The 21908-nt window shown below is 44.4% G+C and overlaps 1 protein-coding gene across 1 annotated transcript in view; it reads right to left on the reverse strand.

The window, feature by feature from the left end:
- Positions 1–13761, reverse strand: part of PROZ (protein Z, vitamin K dependent plasma glycoprotein) — a 40313-nt gene extending 26552 nt beyond the window's left edge. The window contains exons 1-2 of the mRNA XM_069760209.1: positions 13604–13761; positions 4549–4573 (exon numbers count right to left, since the gene is read on the reverse strand). The gene's annotated coding sequence lies outside the window, so the exon portion shown is untranslated. The remainder of the gene's footprint in view (positions 1–4548; positions 4574–13603) is intronic.
- Positions 13762–21908: the final 8147 nt, after the last annotated feature.

Here is a 21908-nt window from a genome sequence, read left to right on the forward strand (position 1 = left end):
CATAGATAAAATCTGTTCCTGATAAATTGAGGCCTCCATAACCACAACTACACCACCCTTGTCTGACATTTTTAACACGAACCTGTCATCAGGATTTTGCTAAGTAAATTACAGAGTCAGTTAGTGCCGTTACACTAATTAAAATGATTTCTGGGTTGACGAAATCCATCTTGTGGTTGTTTAATCTGTATTTTCAGTTTTCAGTTAATGATAATAATATTCTCAAGGCATTGGGGTGACCTGTGGGGGGGTCCTTTTTTGGAGCCCTGTGCTTATATTCATCTTTATGGGCTTATGACAGGTCACTGATCCTTCCTATTTTTTTTTTTAAAGACCACAATATGTACTGCGCAAGCAAAGTATTTAAAATGGGAGGCAGCTCACTGAAGGTTAAGAGGAGCATAAACCAAACCATACAGCTCTACTCTTTACAGGAGGTGATGCAACCAGAAGTAATATATTCAATTGAAGATTATTTTGGTTGTATTCACATGATATTGAATAAGTGGCTGATTTAGTGACCGTATAATCTACATGGAATTTGATCACTAATAATAGATATATAACATTATTTTCATGCACTGTGCACTTTAAATGTACTAATATATCCAGAAATACTTATTATCACCTATCTCCTTGTTTGTGATTATTGTTCCTAATGAATGTGGATGTTCATGGTCTGTTGCTCCTCTTTTGAGATATTCCATTGTTTTCTTATTTACCGTAGTTTTAATGTACAACAAAAAAGCTTTTAAGTTTATGCAAATACAAATTAAAAATTCTAGATTTTATATTATCATAGATCTCTTGTTTTACCTCATCTTCGTGTTTCAGTCTTGTTTGAAATTCTGTTACATAGGTTGTTAGGTGTCGAGTTCCGCCGCTGCACAGGGGGAATCTCGAACCATGTTTGCTGCGGTCTCCCATTCTACATCAGCTGCAGTGGAGCCTGCTCAGCGGAGATGTCGGTCCCAGCGTCTCACTCAGCCTGATACTGTGCAAAGGGTTACTGCTGCCTTTCCACGCTCTGCTTTTGTAGCCAACACTGGTCAGCGGCGAGCAGGCTTTTCTGGGACCAAGTCCTGCTTTGCACACACTGAGCATGCCCACGGGAGGACCTCTCATTGGAGGTCGGGGGTCACACTCTCAGGTCCTGTAGCAGCTCCTATTGGACCACTAGGAAGGTCCCTGTCTGCTGCAGCTATAAAAGGTTTGCATGGCCGCACGGCCATGCGCTAGTATCAACCTTTGTTATGAGCTTTGCTATCTTGTGGTCATGTATGCATGTTGTCAGGGTTGGCTGAAATAAGCCCCTAGAATACCGGCACCTCCGGTGAGGAGCTTTGAGTGTATGGATTCAGGGCTGGCGTATAGCCACTAGAATTCCAGCTTCACCGGAGAGGAGTTGTTTGTGTGATAGGCTGACTGCATGACCACTCTTTGCTTTTGCCCAGTTAGGTAGCTGTGATCCTCTGTGAAGTTATATCTTTGCAATTCTGTGAAGTAACAGAGTTTGCTTATACCGCCATATAGCGCCACCATTTGCTAGCAGCAGGTTTCTCTCCTGCACGGTGGACCCCGGGTTGCGAATGCACCTATTTAACATATATATTTACTCGGTGCGTTCTGCCAACCCTAACATAGATGAAGTGCTATGTCTTTATTAGGGAGACATAAGCTATAATAAATTGAAAGTAGTGTCAGCACAAAATGTAAACCTCAGGTGACAACTTCCATTTGGTCTGTAGAAAGAGTTCAACTAAAAAGTATTAATACATTAGAAAAGTCACGTTGGTTTAAAATCATTTCCTGCGGCGGGTCGTCATGCATTAAATGTTTCCTTGTGTTTGTCTCCGCCACATCTGTTGCACCTCTTAGTCTATTAATTGTGAGGGATTCTTTAGATGTGGGAACAATCATTGTAAAACATGCTTCTATTACTAAAGAGTATACTACTGTTGTCGGATTGCCTCGGTTTAAAATTAAAAATGACCTTAACTGTAAGGCTATGTGCACACATTGCGGATTAGGCTTAGGAATTTCTGGTGCGGATTCTGCCTCTCCTGGCCGAAAACGCACCTGCGGATTTGACGCGTTTTTTGTGCGTTTTTGCTGCAGTTTTCTTGCGGATTTGCTGCGGTTTTCTATAATGGAATGGGTACAAAAACGCTGCAGATTCACAAAAAAGAAGTGACATGCTACTTCTTTTAAACCGCAGCGTTTCCGCAGCAGATTTTCCGCAAAGTGCACAGCATTTTTTTTTTCTCATTGATTTGCATTGTACTGTAAATCAATTGCGGATCTGCAGCGTTTCTGCACTGCAAAAAACGCTGCGGATCCGCAGAGAATCCGCAACGTGTGCACATACCCTAATACCCAAAATGTAGTATACATTCTGCATTGTTTATCTTCTAATAAAATGTATGTGGGTTTTACCTCTCGTAAGTTTTGAAGTGCGCATGCCTGAGCCCATTTCAGATATCAATAATACATCTAATACCTACAGCGCTGTTTCCCACGCGCCCAAACACTTTATGCAGCAACAAACCTCTTCCTTGCAGGTGTTCGGCATCGAAAGGATTAATACAATTATAAGGCTATGTGCACACGTAGGAAAAGAGATGCAGAATTTTCTGCAAAAAATCCGCATCTCCTGGCAGAATCCGCAGCTGCGGATTTGCAGAGGATTTTGTGCGGTTTTTATGCGGAATTGATGCGGAATTGATGCGGATTTTGTGCAGATTTTCTGCAGTTTTTGCCACTGCGGAATTTTAACATGGAGGGGTGCAGAAACGCTGCAGATCTGCACAAAAGAAGTGATATGCACTTCTTTGAAATCCGCAGCAATTCTGCACTGATTTTTCCGCACCATCTGCACAGCTTTTTTTTTTCCCATTGAATAACATTGTACTGTAAATCACAGTGCGGATCTGCAGCGTTTCTGCGTGGAAAAATCCGCTGCGGATCCGCAGCAAATCCGCATCGTGTGCACATAGCCTTAGAGGCTGTGACACCAGAAAACACCTGCCCACTCGAGAGGCGTTTTGGATTTATAATTTGAAAACATATAATCCTATTCATTTAAATACTCGTAAGGAAATAATGTTCCATTATTAATGCATGCTGTCTCCTGTGTGATTTTACATTTGTTTCTAAAAAGCTGAATTTCCGTGTATATTGTGCATGTTGTTTTAATTTAGTTAACACTTGCGCTTTTTCAATTTTCATTGGTGGTCTCAGCACATACAGGTGCTTCTCACAAAATTAGAATATCATCAAAAAGTTAATTTATTTCAGTTCTTCAGTACAAAAAATGAAACTCATATTATATAGAGTCATTACAAACAGAGTGATCTATTTCAAGTGTTTATTTCTGTTAATGTTGATGATTATGGCTTACAGCCAATGAAAACCCAAAAGTCATTATCTCAGTAAATTAGAATAATTAACAAAAAACACCTGCAAAGGCTTCCTACGTGTTTAAAAAGGTCCCTCAGTCTATTTCAATAGGCTCCACAATCATGGGGAAGACTGCTAACTTAACAGATGTCCAGAAGGCAGAAGGCACCTGTATATGTGTCACGGTTTTTCTTAGTCACTAGAAGCTTTGACAAAGAACGCAGCTGGCATTCGAAAAGTGTTGCTCTCAGTAATATGGAATTTTTTTAACCAATTTTTCAAATAAAGATGATTGCAATTTTATGAAACGGGAACCTTCCCTTTTTCTATTTATATTTCTACTTGATCCCACGGATTCCTTGCTTCTACAAGCCTGGAGCCTTGGTGAGCTGGTTTGTCTAATTTTCTAATACTGCCAATACAACCTGTAATGATCCAGACATCATTCCATCAATAGAAGAAAAGCATTGTGATAAGACCCGTGTAATTGTGATAAAATTAGGTAGTAAACCCCACGGGTATCGCCTCTAAAAGTGCACTTTACCCCTGATGAAGCTTCACTTTCTGTTCGCAGTATATATTATTGTTCTCAACACATTTACAAAAGTAATATAAAAATTGAAAATAATTAAACAAATAATATTTCTATTCTACACAGAACCTATAAAAAAATAAGAATTTATTAATGAATTTTGTGTCCAATATATCGACCACAAGCAGGCATCAGATTCATAATTATAAAATAGTAGAGTTGGTGCAAATTGGTTTGCATGTCCCATTCCATCTACCACAATGGATATGTGGCGCCTGCCCGGGAGAGGGCCGTACCGCCTCCTACATGCTGATGTCTGCCGCTCTTTATTTGATTAGACAGCCTGGCACAACGCCATGGATGTGATATCTCACCAGGCTAGCTAATCAAAAGATGAACCACCGGACATCACAGGTAAGAGTCCGGTACTCCTTCTCTTGTGCAGCAGCCACAGACTACTGTCACGGCTGATAGAATGGGATATGTGAATACATTTGTACCAACGCAATAAAACAGCTAACAGAATCATATGAAAATATTGGTTGTTGGGTGATTGTGTTCTTTTATAAAGAAACAGCATCAGCGCAATCAAAACACCAACCGGCCTTTATACTTACTATAATAAGTCTTCCAAAATGTGTCCTGTAAAAACAGTAAGACAAAGTTTGACTGAGAACATAATGAGAAACTTCACCTGGGTTTGAAATAAGTTGATTACAAGTTAGATTCCTATAGAGCTTTGCATTAATTTCTCTGGTGTCTCTAGACTAGTCAAGAAATGTGTACCGTATCTATTCTCCATCCACACACTGAGTACGCACCATTCATACAGAGTAGGCTTGCTCCATGCATGCACATCCCTCTAATGCATCTGCGTGAAGTCGCTGGGAGTGGAGTGGATGAGGCTATGTGCACATGTTGTGGATTTTTCAGGTTTTTCGGCAGTTTTCTGCTGCTGCAAAAAGCTTAAAAAACACTTACATTAAGCATCCTATCATTTTTAATGCATTCCGCAATTTTTGTGCACATGTTGCGTTTTTTTCCGCAATAAAAACACATCGCGGAAAAAAATGAAGCATGTTGATTAATTTTGCGGATTTTTCGCGGATTTCCCACTATATTATTGCGTTGGGAAGTTCTGTAAAAAAAACGCAAAAAATCCGCAAAAAACGCACAAAAAACGTGAGAAAAAAGCTTTCGGACTTCCTGCAAAAGTAGTCCAGATTTGCTCAGGAAAATTCTGCCCTCTTTCTGGGCACATAGCCTCAGGGAGCTGTAGCAGCTGCTAACTCTGCAATTATGTTCTAAAGCAGGGGTCTCAAACTCGGCTGGGTATATGGGCCGCACACAGAAAAACATTTAATTTCGGGGGCCGCACTATTTGCATGACAAAATGACATTTTTAGTGATACCATTTTTTTCTATAGACCTTTTGAACTAGTCCATATCTTGTAGTAATGTGCCCCATGCTGGTCCCTATCTTGTAGTAATGTGCCCCATGCTGGTCCCTATCTTGTAGTAATGTGCCCCATCCAGGTCCCCATCTTGTAAATATGGCCCCATCCTGGTCCCATTCTTGTCGTTATGTCCCCCATCCACGTACCCATATTGCAGACATGTGCCCCATCTAGGTTCCCCCATGCATTGCAGACATGTGCCCCATCCAGGTTCCCCCATAGATTGCAAACATATGCCTCATCCAAGTCCCCCCATATTACAGACATGTCCCCCTTCCAGGTCCCCCCATATATTACAGACAGGACCCCATCCAGGTCCCCCCATATATTGCGGACATGTCCCCCATCCAGGTCCCCCCATATATTGCAGACAGGTCGCCCTTCCAGCCCCCCATATTGCAGATAGGTCCCCCATCCAGGCCCCCCCATATTGCAGACAGGCCCCCATTCAGGCCCCCCAAATATTGCAGACAGGTCCCCATCCAAGCCCCCCCATATTGCAGACAGGTCCCCCATCCAGGTCCCCCCTATATTGCAGATATGTCCCCATCCAGGTCCCCCCATATATTGCAGACAGGTCCCCCATCCAGGTCCCCCCATATATTGCAGACAGGTCCCCCATCCAGGTCCCCCCATATATTGCAGACAGGTCCCCCATTCAGGTCCCCCCATATATTGCAGACAGGTCCCCATCCAGGTCCCCCATATATTGCAGACATGTGCCCCTTCCAGGTCCCCCCCATATATTAGACAGGTCCCCCATCCAGGTTCCCCCATATATTGCAGACAGGTCCCCCATCCAGGTCCCCCCATATATTGCAGACAGGTCCCCCATCCAGGTCCCCCCATATATTGCAGACAGGTCCCCCATCCAGGTCCCCCCATATATTGCAGACAGGTCCCCCATCCAGGTCCCCCCCATATGTTGCAGACAGGTCCCCCATCCAGGTCCCCCATATATTGCAGACAGGTCCCCCATCCAGGTCCCCCCATATATTGCAGACAGGTCCCCTATCCAGGTCCCCCCATATATTGCAGACAGGTCCCCCATCCAGGTCCCCCCATATATTGCAGACAGGTCCCCCATCCAGGTCCCCCCATATATTGCACAGGTCCCCCATCCAGGTCCCCCCATATATTGCAGACAGGTCCCCCATCCAGGTCCCCCCATATATTGCAGACAGGTCCCCTATCCAGATCCCCCCATATATTGCAGACAGGTCCCCATCCAGGTCCCCCCATATATTGCAGACAGGTCCCCCATCCAGGTCCCCCCATATATTGCAGACAGGTCCCCCATCCAGGTCCCCCCCATATATTGCAGACAGGTCCCCCATCCAGGTCCCCCCATATATTGCAGACAGGTCCAACAGTCAGGTCCCACATATATTGCAGACAGGTCCCCATCCAGGTCCCCCATATATTGCAGACATGTGCCCCTTCCAGGTCCCCCCCATATATTAGACAGGTCCCCCATCCAGGTCCCCCCATATATTGCAGACAGGTCCCCCATCCAGGTCCCCCCATATATTGCAGACAGGTCCCCCATCCAGGTCCCCCCATATATTGCAAACAGGTCCCCCATCCAGGTCCCCCATATATTGCAAACAGGTCCCCCATCCAGGTCCCCCCCATATGTTGCAGACAGGTCCCCCATCCAGGTCCCCCATATATTGCAGACAGGTCCCCTATCCAGGTCCCCCCATATATTGCAGACAGGTCCCCTATCCAGGTCCCCCCATATATTGCAGACAGGTCCCCATCCAGGTCCCCCCATATATTGCAGACAGGTCCCCCATCCAGGTCCCCCCATATATTGCAGACAGGTCCCCCATCCAGGTCCCCCCATATATTGCAGACAGGTCCCCCATCCAGGTCCCCCCATATATTGCAAACAGGTCCCCCATCCAGGTCCCCCATATATTGCAGACAGGTCCCCTATCCAGGTCCCCCCATATATTGCAGACAGGTCCCCTATCCAGGTCCCCCCATATATTGCAGACAGGTCCCCATCCAGGTCCCCCCATATATTGCAGACAGGTCCCCCATCCAGGTCCCCCCATATATTGCAGACAGGTCCCCCATCCAGGTCCCCCCATATATTGCAGACAGGTCCCCCATCCAGGTCCCCCCCATATGTTGCAGACAGGTCCCCCATCCAGGTCCCCCATATATTGCAGACAGGTCCCCCATCCAGGTCCCCCCATATATTGCAGACAGGTCCCCTATCCAGGTCCCCCCATATATTGCAGACAGGTCCCCCATCCAGGTCCCCCCATATATTGCAGACAGGTCCCCCATCCAGGTCCCCCCATATATTGCACAGGTCCCCCATCCAGGTCCCCCCATATATTGCAGACAGGTCCCCCATCCAGGTCCCCCCATATATTGCAGACAGGTCCCCTATCCAGATCCCCCCATATATTGCAGACAGGTCCCCATCCAGGTCCCCCCATATATTGCAGACAGGTCCCCCATCCAGGTCCCCCCATATATTGCAGACAGGTCCCCCATCCAGGTCCCCCCCATATATTGCAGACAGGTCCCCCATCCAGGTCCCCCCATATATTGCAGACAGGTCCAACAGTCAGGTCCCACATATATTGCAGACAGGTCCCCATCCAGGTCCCCCATATATTGCAGACATGTGCCCCTTCCAGGTCCCCCCCATATATTAGACAGGTCCCCCATCCAGGTCCCCCCATATATTGCAGACAGGTCCCCCATCCAGGTCCCCCCATATATTGCAGACAGGTCCCCCATCCAGGTCCCCCCATATATTGCAAACAGGTCCCCCATCCAGGTCCCCCATATATTGCAAACAGGTCCCCCATCCAGGTCCCCCCCATATGTTGCAGACAGGTCCCCCATCCAGGTCCCCCATATATTGCAGACAGGTCCCCTATCCAGGTCCCCCCATATATTGCAGACAGGTCCCCTATCCAGGTCCCCCCATATATTGCAGACAGGTCCCCATCCAGGTCCCCCCATATATTGCAGACAGGTCCCCCATCCAGGTCCCCCCATATATTGCAGACAGGTCCCCCATCCAGGTCCCCCCATATATTGCAGACAGGTCCCCCATCCAGGTCCCCCCATATATTGCAAACAGGTCCCCCATCCAGGTCCCCCATATATTGCAAACAGGTCCCCCATCCAGGTCCCCCCCATATGTTGCAGACAGGTCCCCCATCCAGGTCCCCCCATATATTGCAGACAGGTCCCCTATCCAGGTCCCCCCATATATTGCAGACAGGTTCCCTATCCAGGTCCCCCCATATATTGCAGACAGGTCTCCATCCAGGTCCCCCATATATTGCAGACATGTGCCCCTTCCAGGTCCTCCCCATATATTAGACAGGTCCCCCATCCAGGTCCCCCCATATATTGCACAGGTCCCCAATCCAGGTCCCCCCATATATTGCAGACAGGTCCCCCATCCAGGTCCCCCCTTATATTGCAGACAGGTCCCCCATCCAGGTCCCCCCCATATATTGCAGACAGGTCCCTCATCCAGGTCCCTCCATATATTGCAGACAGGTCCCCCATCCAGGTCCCCCATGTAGTGCAGACAGGTCCTCCATCCAGGTCCCCCCATATATTGCAGACATGTGCCCCTTCCAGGTCCCCCATATATTAGACAGGTCCCCCCCATATATTGCAGACAGGTCTCCCCCCATTTTCACATAGACATAACAGAGAAGAAAAAAAAAAGATTCTTCTCACCTGTCCTCCGTTCCCTCGGCGTCCTTTCTGCTCATTGGGCCACCCGGCACATAGACCCCTTGATGACACAATACTAGTGTCAGCCGCCGGCGGCGTATGATGTCACTGCCATGTGCAGATGTCAGCTGCTGGACTCAGATAGGCCTGCGGGTGACACTAGTATTGCTGTGCCGAGAGCCGGTCTCTGCGCGGCAATACACTGCACAACAGCACGGATGTCGGCGGCTGCTGGAGCGAGCGCAATCGTTACGGGGTCTATGTGCTGGCGGGCCGCATGAAGCAGCCGGATGGGCCGCATGCGGCCCGCGGGCCGCTTGTTTGAGGCCTCTGTTCTAAAGCATCGTAATAGTGTTATATGGGGACCAATCTGTTTTAATGGGAACCTGTCATGAGAAAAAACGCTATAAACCTGCAGATAAGCGGTAATCTGCATATTAATAGCATTCTGAACTTGCCCGGAGCCCGTACTTAGAGTTTTGCTGCTGGAAGAGAACTTTATTCCCTCTAGCATTGTTCAGGTGTCAGTCATGGGGGTGGTGGCGGCACTGGTTCAATCACCACTCCATGTAGCGCACCCCTGCCTGCGACAGCAGGCTTAGCATTAGGGATTGCTCTTCTACCCAGCTAATTCTTCTCTTTTCCATCAGGTCTACGAAAGTAGCATGATTGAAAACACACTAGCTGAATCCTTCTAAGATCTATGTAGAAACATGAAGTCTCTTTTCCCTGCATGAATTATCCCTCTTTTCAACTCCTGACCCAGCTACTCCGCTCATTCTTCCTGCTAGTGAATCAGCAGTGATGTAGAATGATAGTTCTAATGATGACTCATGCAGGGAAAATAGACTTCCCATGTCTACATAGAGCTTAGAAGGATTCACCCAGTCTATTCTTCATCATTTGATGTCATAGACTTAATGGAAAAGGGAAGAAGGACAAAAGTGAGCAATTGTAAGTACACAGTGCTATAGTATATGATGATTGCCATATATTAAGGCTATATTCACACTTTGCGGATTTTGCTGCGGATCCGCAGCGGATTTGACCGCTGCGGATCCGCAGCAGTTTCCCATGAGTTTACATTTCAATGTAAACCTATGGGAAACAAAAAACGCTGTGCACATGCTGCAGAAAAATCCGCGCGGAAACGCTGCGGATTACATTCCGCAGCATGTCACTTCTTTTCTGCGGATTTTCACCTGCTCCAATAGAAAACTGCAGATGAAAATCCGCAGAAGAAAACGCAGTAAAAACCGCGATAAATCCGCAGTAAAAACCGCGATGGGTTTTCACTGCGGATTTTGCAATTCTGCTGCGGAAAAATCCGCAGTGGAATCTGCAGAGTGTGAACATAGCCTAAGAGAATAAAAACTTTGATGGGAGTGCTTCTTTAAAGATAATCTGTTAGCATGACCAACTGTCCTAAGCCTTCTGCAAGGTCATGCAGGTCATAGAAGGTTGAATAAAGTGATATTTTGATATATGTGATTTGATGTCATATTCCTGAGAAATCCACATTGTTCTTATATACAACAAACTGTTACGATCTATGGGCTAGAGACAGATCTGCATGAGAATCTGCCTCCAGTGCTTATTTTATATGAAAGGGAGAGTTAACAGTGTGATATGTAATGACTGACTTTTTGCTCTCATAATCACACACAGCTCTGCAGTGACATCAGGATACAGGACAGCAAAAGTGAATTACCTCTCTTTACAAACATTTGCAGCAGCACTTGTCCTCTTACAGTGCTTAGTTCTGATTTTACTGCAGAGCTGTGTGTGATGAGAGCAAAGTTTCAGTCATTAAATTGTTCACGCTGGCATTGCACCCTTTCATTTAAAATAAGCTCTGGAGGCAGATTTTCAAGTAAATCTGTGTCTAGCCCATAGATCTTAACACCTTATTTGCATAAAAGAAAAACATGGATTTCTCGGAAATAAGACATCAGATTGCAGATATCAAGGTATCATTCTGTGACCTGCATGCCCATGTAGACGGCTTAGAGGGTAGATCCTACTGACAGATTCCCTTTAAGATGTCAGTACTAAGTATTAAGGGAGTTCTAGTAATTACACAAAGGAAAACATACTGGGGCACCAAAATAAATAATAAAAAGGAAAAAAATATGTATGGGCCTTTATTGTCTTGGAGATGAAGACTCAACCTATAGCAAATGTTAGAAAAAGCCTTCTTCAGGTACTGGTTAACCCAGCTACAAGCTGGTACAGAAGGAATGATCAACTTTGTACAGGTTATCAACACCCATTCAAATATATTAGTGATAACATGAGCTGCCTTTTGAGACCCAATACCATGAAAATAGTACGATACCAAGGGTGAAAGTGGGCAATTCTACTTCATCATGTCAGATATATAATCACATAGGCATATGTTTTATTTTCTTGTTCTTAGATGGAATTCCAAAAACTTTGTCAAACACATGTATTATAAGAATTCATGGAACAGGGACATTTTTATTACATTTGAAGCAAATTTTATGTATAAGAATTTACACAGAATTAAAGGATAATTTTACTTTCAAATTACATTTCAGATTAAGCTGTCCTGTGTGTGTGTGTAAAGGAGTGATAACACATTTTTCACAAGTTTTCCCTCTACTGGCTCTATCTCTAATTTGCAGTTGTCTCGGAGCTGGTGGATGGAGACTAGGCTACTGTGATGTCTCCTTTACAATAAACACGCAGAAAGATGGTGGTAGAAGTAGCAGATGCATAGGACAAACTATATAGCAGTACTGAGCAGTGTAGCTATGAGTCCAGCACTCGTATAAGCTACCTACAATCTGTTTCTTTTCTTCTCACTTTGCTCCTCACTCCTCTCTCCATAGTCTTCGATATGAAGTGGATCCTGGCTCCTCAATGTGCTGGCAGTTTGTCTTGTCTTACACAAGACTGATTTGAGGTGGCTTTAAGTGAATGAACAGTTCATGAGTCAGTGGGAGGTAAATGGAGAAGGAAGCAGATTCCTCTGATAACATACTTTGCAAAGTTGCTTAGGTTGGCTTGCACTGTTAAGCTTTAGTCACACTAAACGACTTACCAACGATCATGACCAGCGATACGACCTGGCCATGATCGTTGGTAAGTCGTTGTGTGGTCGCTGGGGAGCTGTCACACAGACAGCTCTCTCCAGCGACCAACGATCAGGGGAAAGACTTCGGCATCGTTGAAACTGTCTTCAACGATGCCGAAGTCCCCCTGCAGCACCCGGGTAACCAGGGTAAACATCGGGTTGCTAAGTGCAGGGCCGCGCTTAGTAACCCGATATTTACCCTGGTTACCATTGTAAAAGTAAAAAAAAAAACACTGCTGCTGAGAGCTTCCCTGCACTGACTGTGTCAGCGCCGGCCGTAACAGTGTGTGCTCTGCTTTACGGCCGGCACTGACAGTCAGTGCAGGGAAGCTCTCGGCCGGAGCGCATGCATTAGCAGCGCTCCTGCCGAAAGCAGTTTTAACCCTGTGGACGCCGGGGGACGTGACAGACATCAGAATGTGAGTATGCACTGTTTTTTTTTTAACTTTTACAATGGTAACCGGGGTAAATATCGGGTTACTAAGCACAGCCCTGCTCTTAGTAACCCGATATTTACCCTGGTTACAAGTGAACACATCGCTGGATCGGCGTCACACACGCAGATCCAGCGATGACAGCGGGTAATCAGCGACCAAAAAATGGTCCTGATCATTCCCCAATGACCAACTATCTCCCAGTAGGGGCCTGATCGTTGGTCGCTGTCACACATAACGAGATCGTTAGCGGGATCGTTGCTATGTCACCAAAAGCGTGACGTTGCAACGATATCGTTAACGATATCATTATGTGTGACTCCAGCTGTAATTTGTCAATGTTTATTGAAAGTACAGTTCCCATTTAAAGGAAAGCTTTTATCAGGTTTTTGCTGCTGCATCTGAGAACAGCACAATATAAAAGCAGAGACCCTGACTCCAGCAATGTATCACTTTCTGGGCTTCTTGCTGTCATTCTGATAAAATCCCTGGTTTATATACTACTGAACTACCAGATATCTGAATATTGAACTCTGTATAACGCCGCTCCAAAAAATTGATTGGCAACTTTCTGCCCATGTACAGTAGGGTTATACAGGGCTCATGAGTATTCAGGACTACTTGACAACATATTTACTAGCCCTCTAATAATAATTTCCTACTGAAAAAAAACAGTTATTTTATTGAAACTAGACTAAGCAGTCCCATGACACATCACTGGAAACAGGGTCTCTTTCTCTACATTATGATGCACTAAGATTAGGTGGTAAATCCTGGTAACATTCCCTTGTAATGTGCAATAATATTTATTTGAATGTATTTTTAAATGTTTTATATCTCTCTGTTGTGCTCTGATGTCTTTATCATTTGAATGATATAAAATGATTACATTATGTGTAATTAATTTTCAATATAAGGAAACTTTGAGGAAATAATGTAACCCACAATGAGAACTCACAGTTTTATCTGTGTCCTCAAATGTTTCTCTCGCCTCCTCATATGTGCATATTTCTTCCAGACATTCTCTTTCTAAATTTCCTTTTAAAAATTCCTCTATAAGCAAGAAGTTGGCCCTCTTGGTTCTTTGTATCACTTGGTTAGCATTTTCACTGGATAAGAAAACTGGAAAAAAATATAATATTGTTAGGATAGATATTTTTGGTACAAGTTATTTTTCAAATGGAATGAAACAATACCGTGTGATTTTTGTTTTTTCATCTTAAGGCCTCATTCACATGCAAGAAAGAAAAATTATTATATATCCATCAGTGTGCAGGATCAGATATTCATCAGTGTTTGGTCATTGTGTCCTTTTTACCATCATTCTTTTTCTCATATACAAATAAAAATTCAAAGCTTATATTCATTAGGGCAGGGGTGGGAAACCTCTGGTCTGCAATTTTCTTTTCTTCAGCCCTCAGGCAAATTCCTGGGACCACAGTGTTCTGGAATCTTTAATTGCTCCTTACAACGCAAGCATGCACACGCAGTTTTCACTACTGAACGCTGCATACAGTGAAAAAATAAGTTCTGACACTGGCCAGTGCTTTGGGGGTGGAGTCAGAGCACTCCAGTCCCACTAATGAAGACAGCAGCTCCATAGTCTCCTTTGATGTATATTCTCCAGCCCCAGCATCTCCTTTCATGCATATGCTTCAGCCACAGCATCTCCTATCTGATGTACATGTATGTGCTTCAGCACTAGTGTCTCCTTTGTGATGTATATACTTCAGGAGCGGTGTCTTCTATGTGATGTATATACTTCAGCACCAGCATCTTCTATGTGATGTATATACCTCAGCACTAGCATCTCCTATGTTATGTATATGCTCCAGCCTGAGCATCTCCTATGTGTTGTATATTCTATTCTGGGTGGAGTGGAGAGCAAGGCTAAACATGGCAGAGTTGGCAAATTCTAGTGCAGCTAAGCTGAAGCAGAAGAGAATGGGTCCAGTCAGTATAAGTTTCCTAGAAGAATGAGGGCACAGCGTTGGTCACGTCTGGACGCCGGGACAGTCTTGGACCTAAGGTCTAGAAGAGGTATAGTGATGTATATGCTTCAACCCCTGCATCTCTATGTGATATATATATATATTTCAGCCCCAGTGTATCCTTTGGGATGTATACAGAGGTCTTGGTGTCTCCTATGTGATGTATATATACAGCATTCTCGCGTTTCCTATGGGATGTGTTTAGAGCAGTCTCGATTTCTCCTAGGTGATGTATATACAGCAGTTCTAGTGTCTCCTATGTGATGTATATACATCAGCTTCAGTGTCTCCTATGTGATACATACAGCAGTTCCAGTGTCATGGTGTATCCCATGTGATGTATACAGCAGATCTAGTGTATCACATGTGCTGTATATAGCAGTCTCGGTGACTCCTAATTGATGTAAACTGCAGACCTCTCACTGCTTGAGTTCTATAAATGTAACATGAGCAATGATGAATTTCCCTCTGTGAGGAGACCTGCAGTGTCATATACATCTATTTTCAGAACTTACTGCTGCAAGCACTTTCAAAATGAATTTCAAAGAATCGACTGCGTTCCAGTTGCGAGTAGAATCATCAATACCACCTAACATCACACATCACACTAAAGAGAAGCAACTGCAGCCATCATCACATTAGGGATGAGTTAATTAATTGTTTGACCAAGTATAGTAGGATAAATTTCAAGTTGATAATTTTGTGCGGCCCCGAATGATGGTATAAATATCCAAATAGCCTCTAGCAGAAAAAAGTTTCCCCTTTCAATAGGGTATGTGCACACTCCGTCTGCTTTCAAGAGGAAGATGCGTCAGGATTCAATGGCATTTTTGTCCTGAAGCGTCTATTTTTGTCTTTTTAGTAATCTTTGAAGCGCTTAGGCCGGTTTCACATTTGCGGTTGTGTCCGCAGCGTTTCTTCAGCAAATATCCGCATGCATTGTGTATTCCTATATTTAACATTAGGGGCGCATGCGTCTGTGATTGGTTGCTTTTTGCCATGTTTGACGACGCATGCGTTGATTCGGCATCTATGCTACATGTAGTAATTTTAGATGCGTCAATTTGCTGCCTAGAAACGTATGCGGTCGATTGCGTAAGGAATGCGCCAAAAAAACGCATTGCTGTCTATGTGAACGCATGTGTTCACAAGCACATGCGTTTGCTTGCGTTTGTGAACGCATGCGTTGTATCCCAGGAAAACATGTCTAGACACTGATTAGCCACCCCCCACATGCAAAGGTGATAAGGGGAGGTAGTGGACATTTGCAGGTCACTACTCAGCAGACAGTGAACCAGACGAGACGCAGGCTACAACCTTGGAGGAAAACAAGACACTGAACAATGTGAGTATATCCTAGCCAATGCCTATATTTTCTATTTTCTGTTTCTACATATCCTAATTTCTGCCATTTCTTTCTTTCTGCATGCATCAGAATGTCATCTTCTTCTGATGAAGATCAAATGCCTGGGCCTGCACAAGCGGAAAATGTCAGCGAAGTGAGTATTCACCTCAGATTGGTAAGTATTCACTGTCACATCAACACATATGACAATTTTTCTGTGTTTTTTTAGAGCACTTCTTCCACTGCGGCAGAGGCTGACCAGGAGGAGCAGGGTCACAGTCGGTTGGCACGGCAGCAGCGTGTAAGTATACGTGGCTGACTGTTTATTGTATCCACACTTGACAATTCTTGAATCTTCATTTCTTTACTTTTCTCTTTCTTTCCCTTTTACTTCTGCACTCCTTTTTTTTTTACTTTCAATATTCATGCCATTTCTCTGCTTCTGTTTTTTTTCTTCCTTATGTTAATGTCTCCAACATTAATGTCCTTTTTTTTTTTTTTAGGTTCCAGAATGGGATGAGGACCTCATAGACAATGACCACCTCATCTCCTTGGTCCATGAGCGAGTCCCGTTGTGGGACACCCGGATTCCGCAGCACTCAGACAACGTGACAATCCGGCGGCTATGGAATGAGGTGGCCAAAGCGATGTGGGATGGCTGGGACAACGCCCCTACTCGGTCCGAAATGCATTTGGTAAGTATTGCAATGCAGTGTGAAGCAGCAGAGACCTTGGCTGTGCTCACACAGCTGTGTGTGATGAGAGAAACTCCTGAGAGTTTCTCTCATCACACACAGCTGTGTGAGCACGGCCAAAAGACCAATGTCTAACCATTATGTTTTGTTTTTTCAACAGTGCTCAAAGTCAAAACACGATGGCGTTTGATGAAGGACCACTTCAACAAGGACATGCGTCAAGAGAGCCGGCTTCTTAGTGGTTCCGGAAAAATACAAATATCACCGCATCCTTGCATTTTTGGGACCGGTCCTTGCCCAGAGAACGTAAGTATATTTTTGGTGAAAAAAAAAAATGTTTTGTATTGCATTAGGCTGCCGTCACACTAGCAGGTTTTGGTCACTATTTTACATTAGTATTTTTAGGCCAAAACCAGGAGTGGGTGATCAATGCAGAAGTGGTGCATATGTTTCTATTATAATTTTCCTCTAAATGTTCCTCTCGTGGTTTTGGCTTACCAATAGTGATGTAAAATACTGAGCAAATACTGACAGTGTGACAACAGCCTACAAAACAGATCTATAGTCATCAAGTCAGGTGTCAGAAATAATGAACTCATGATGCACAAATAAATGCCTAATGAATTCATTATTTCTGACACATGTCCTGGTGAGTATAGATATGCCTTAAAAAAAAGTGGAATGGCACCAGGTGTTTCCTCCACAAATAAAACAAGACGTGGAGTTTTGCCCAAACCTCAAACAACCAGCGCTGGAGTATGGATCAAAGAGACTCAGATGAGAACCACTGCGGCATGCAATAAGCAAAAGCGTTGGGGTGGTGCACAACATAAATAGCAATGTTAATCCAAAAATGAAGAGAAATGAAGTGGCACTCACCCGATGTTGCTATATGAAAATGCTCTTTATTCAGAGCATACGCTCACAGACATATGGTGGAGAGGCGGCTTGGTAAGGAGAGAGGTGCAGGAGGAGGCAAGAGGACGACGGCCGTTTCGCGCCTGCGCGCTTCAACGGGTCCAGGTGCGTGAATTAAAAACGTCACATCCTATATAGGAGACTGAACATCTTGATGTGAACAGGTGATAACATTAAAAACACATTTGGATACAAGCACCAAATTATGCTGATAAGCAAAAACAAAGACATTTTCTATATATACTATACATAATACTAATACAGAAATTATAATTCTTAAAGGAAAATAGACATATCCAATTTGTCGTTCAATCCTATTGCACCTTGCGCATTTGTTTCAATAATCCACCTCGCTTCGCGTTGTAACAATACATTTCCGCGATCTCCCCCATTATGGGGATTTTTTACAATTTCCAAACTTGCAAACCGTAAGACATTCGGGTCTGCATTGTGCGTATCACGCATATGTTTCACGAAGCGGGGGCAGCCCTTCCCAGAAGAGACTGAATTATAATGTTCTCTAAATCTATGGAACAGTGGGCGGATGGTTTTACCGATATAGAAGAAATGGCATGGGCACATAATTAAATAAACCACATATTGTGATTTACATGTTATTAACTGACGGACTGTATGACAAATGTGACCGATGCGGATGGGATTATCAAGTAGTCTAAATCGGCAATAACTGCAATTTCCACATTTGTGGTTACCTATAGGTTGCAGTTCCCTCAACCATTTGGGATTTTCGTTGACTGTCAAGCGGTTTTTCACAATAAGGTCCCCCAAGTTTTTTGTACGTCTGTAGGCGAAAATTGGGTGGTCTTTTGTCAAAGATGAAAGTTCCCTATCAGACTGCAAAATATGCCAGTTTTTTTGTATAGCCGCATAAATTACTTTATTCATCGGGCTATGCATGAATGTGAATACAAACTTACTATTACCACTGTCACTAGGGGAATTTTTTATTTTTTTGCGATTTTTTTTTTGCTTGATCCTTTAGTCAGTGCCAGTTGTCCATTGTTTTTGGAGGATTCACATCCATACCTGGTAGACACCTTTTTTCAGGTGCTAGGGTTATTGTATGATGAACCTAATTCAGTGGATCATGCAGAGAAGACCTTGTTGGCCCTGTGTCAGGGTCACGAAGCGGCAGAATCGTATTGCCAGAAATTTAGAAAATGGTCTGTGTTGACTAAATGGAATGAGGATGCCTTGGCGGCAATTTTCAGAAAGGGTCTTTCTGAATCCATTAAAGATGTTATGGTGGGGTTCCCCACGCCTGCTGGTCTGAGTGATTCTATGTCTCTGGCCATTCAGATTGATCGGCGCTTGCGCGAGCGCAGAGTTGTGCGCGCTGTGGCATTGTCCTCCGAGCGGAGCCCTAAGCCTATGCAGTGTGATAGGATTTTGTCTAGAGCTGAACGACAAAGATTCAGGCGTCAGAATAGGTTGTGTTTTTACTGCGGCGATTCCGCTCATGTTATTTCTGATTGCCCTAAGCGTACAAAGAGAATCGCTAGTTCTGTTACCATCAGTACTGTACAACCTAAATTTCTGTTATCTGTGACCTTGATCTGCTCATTATCGTCATTTTCTGTCATGGCATTTGTGGATTCAGGCGCCGCTCTGAACTTAATGGACTTAGGCTGGTTTCACATTGGCGTTTTTTCGGGTGCGTTTTTGCGGTAAAAAACGCAAAAAAACGCATGGTGAAAAAACGCATGTAAACGCGTGTAAACGCTGCGTTTTTTTGACGCATGCGTTTTTGCATGTGGTGAAAAAAACGCGGCGTTTTACCGCGTTTACATGCGTTTTTTCATGCGTTTGCGTTTTTTAAACGCATGCAGAAAAATGTGTGACAACTGCCAATCATCAAAATAAAGTAAAAAACCCACTATAAACAGAAATAGTTAGGGTTAGGGTTAGGGGTAGGGATCATAACCCTAACCCTAAAGGGATCCTACCCCTAACCCTACCCCTAACCCTAAGGGATCCTAACCCTAACCCTAACCCTACCCCTAACCCTAACCTACCCCTAACCCTACCCCTAACCCTAACCCTAACCCTACCCCTAACCCTAACCCTACCCCTAACCCTAACCCTAAGGGATCCTAACCCTAACCCTACCCCTAACCCTAACCCTACCCCTACCCCTAACCCTAAGGGATCCTAACCCTAACCCTACCCCTAACCCTAACCTACCCCTAACCCTACCCCTAACCCTAACCCTACCCCTACCCCTAACCCTAACCCTACCCCTAACCCTAAGGGATCCTAACCCTAACCCTAACCGCAAAAAACGCATGCACCAAAAAACGCATGCGTCCCCATTGACTCCAATGTATTTTTTGACCCAAAAAAAACGCATGAAAACGCATGCGTTTTTTTTTGGTCCAAAAAACGCTTCTAAAAATACTACAAGTAGCATTTCAGAAAATGAACGCATGCAGTAAAAAAACGCATGCGTCAAAAAACGCGACCAAACGCGTACACAAAAAAAACGCATGCGTTTTCAATGTTAAAGATAGGAAAAAAAAAACGCATGCGTTTTTTTGAAAAAAAACGCTGCAGACAAAAACGCAAGTGTGAAACCACCCTTAGAATTTGCCAGACGTTGTGGTTTCCCCTTGCAGCCTTTGCAGAACCCTATTCCTTTAAGGGGCATTGATGCTACACCGTTGGCTATAAATAAACCTCAGTTTTGGACACAGCTCACCATGTGCATGGCTCCAGCCCATCAGGAAGATTGTCGTTTTCTGGTGTTGCATAATTTGCATGATGATATTGTGCTGGGTTTTCCATGGTTACAGGTACATAATCCGGTGTTAGATTGAAAATCTATGTCTGTGACTAGTTGGGGTTGTCAGGGGGTTCATGGTCACGTTCCTTTGATGTCAATTTCCTCCTCCCCCTCTTCTGAAATTCCTGAGTTTTTGTCAGATTTCCAGGATGTATTCGATGAACCCAAATCCTGTTCCCTACCACCGCATAGGGACTGTGATTGTGCTATTGACTTGATTCCAGGTTGTAAGTTCTCTAAGGGCCGACTTTTCAACCTGTCTGTGGCAGAACATTCCGCCATGCGGAGCTATATTAAGAAGTCTTTGGAGAAGGGGCATATTCGGTCATCTTCTTCACCATTGGGAGCAGGTTTTTTTTTGTTGCCAAGAAGGATGGCTCCTTGAGACCCTGTATTGATTATCGCCTCTTGAATAAGATCACGGTCAAATTTCAATACCCTTTGCCTTTGCTTACTGATTTGTTTGCTAGGATTAAGGGGGCTAGTTGGTTTACTAAGATTGACCTTCGAGGGGCATATAATCTTGTTCGTATTAAGCAGGGTGACGAATGGAAAACTGCATTTAATACGCCCGAAGGCCATTTTGAATACCTTGTGATGCCATTCGGACTCTCTAATGCCCCATCTGTGTTCCAGTCCTTCATGCATGATATCTTTCGGAGTTATCTTGATAAATTCATGATTGTATATTTGGATGATATTTTGATTTTTTCCGATGATTGGGAGTCTCATGTGAAACAGGTCAGGATGGTATTTCAGATCCTCCGTGATAATGCTTTATTTGTGAAGGGGTCTAAGTGCCTCTTTGGAGTGCAGAAGGTTTCTTTTTTGGGCTTAATTTTTTCTCCCTCAGCTATAGAAATGGATCCGGTTAAGGTTCAGGCCATTCATGATTGGATTCAGCCCACATCTGTGAAGAGCCTTCAGAAATTCTTGGGCTTTGCTAATTTTTATCGTCGTTTCATTGCCAACTTCTCCAGTGTGGTTAAATCCCTGACCGATTTGATGAAGAAAGGCGCTGATGTGACCAATTGGTCCTCCGCGGCTGTTTCTGCCTTTCAGGAGCTTAAACGCCGATTTACATCTGCCCCTGTGTTGCGTCAGCCGGATGTTTCTCTTCCATTTCAGGTTGAGGTTGGCGTGTCTGAGATTGAGGCAGGGGCCGTTTTGTCTCAGAGGAATTCTGATGGTTCCTTGATAAAACCGTGTGCCTTCTTTTCTCGGAAGTTTTCGCCTGCGGAACGCAATTATGATGTCGGCAATCAGGAATTGTTGGCTATGAAGTGGGCATTTGAGGAGTGGCGACATTGGCTTGAGGGGGCCAAGCACCGTATTGTGGTCCTGACCGATCATAAGAATCTGATTTACCTCGAGTCTGCCAAACGGCTGAATGGTCCCTGTTTTTCTCCCGTTTTGATTTTGTGGTCTCGTATCTTCCGGGTTCTAATTATGTTAAGGCTGATGCCCTCTCTAGGAGTTTTTTGCCTGATTCTCCTGGGGTCCTTGAGCCG

Source organism: Ranitomeya imitator, chromosome 3, assembly GCF_032444005.1.
Source record: "Ranitomeya imitator isolate aRanImi1 chromosome 3, aRanImi1.pri, whole genome shotgun sequence".
NCBI classification, from domain to species: Eukaryota; Metazoa; Chordata; class Amphibia; order Anura; family Dendrobatidae; genus Ranitomeya; species Ranitomeya imitator.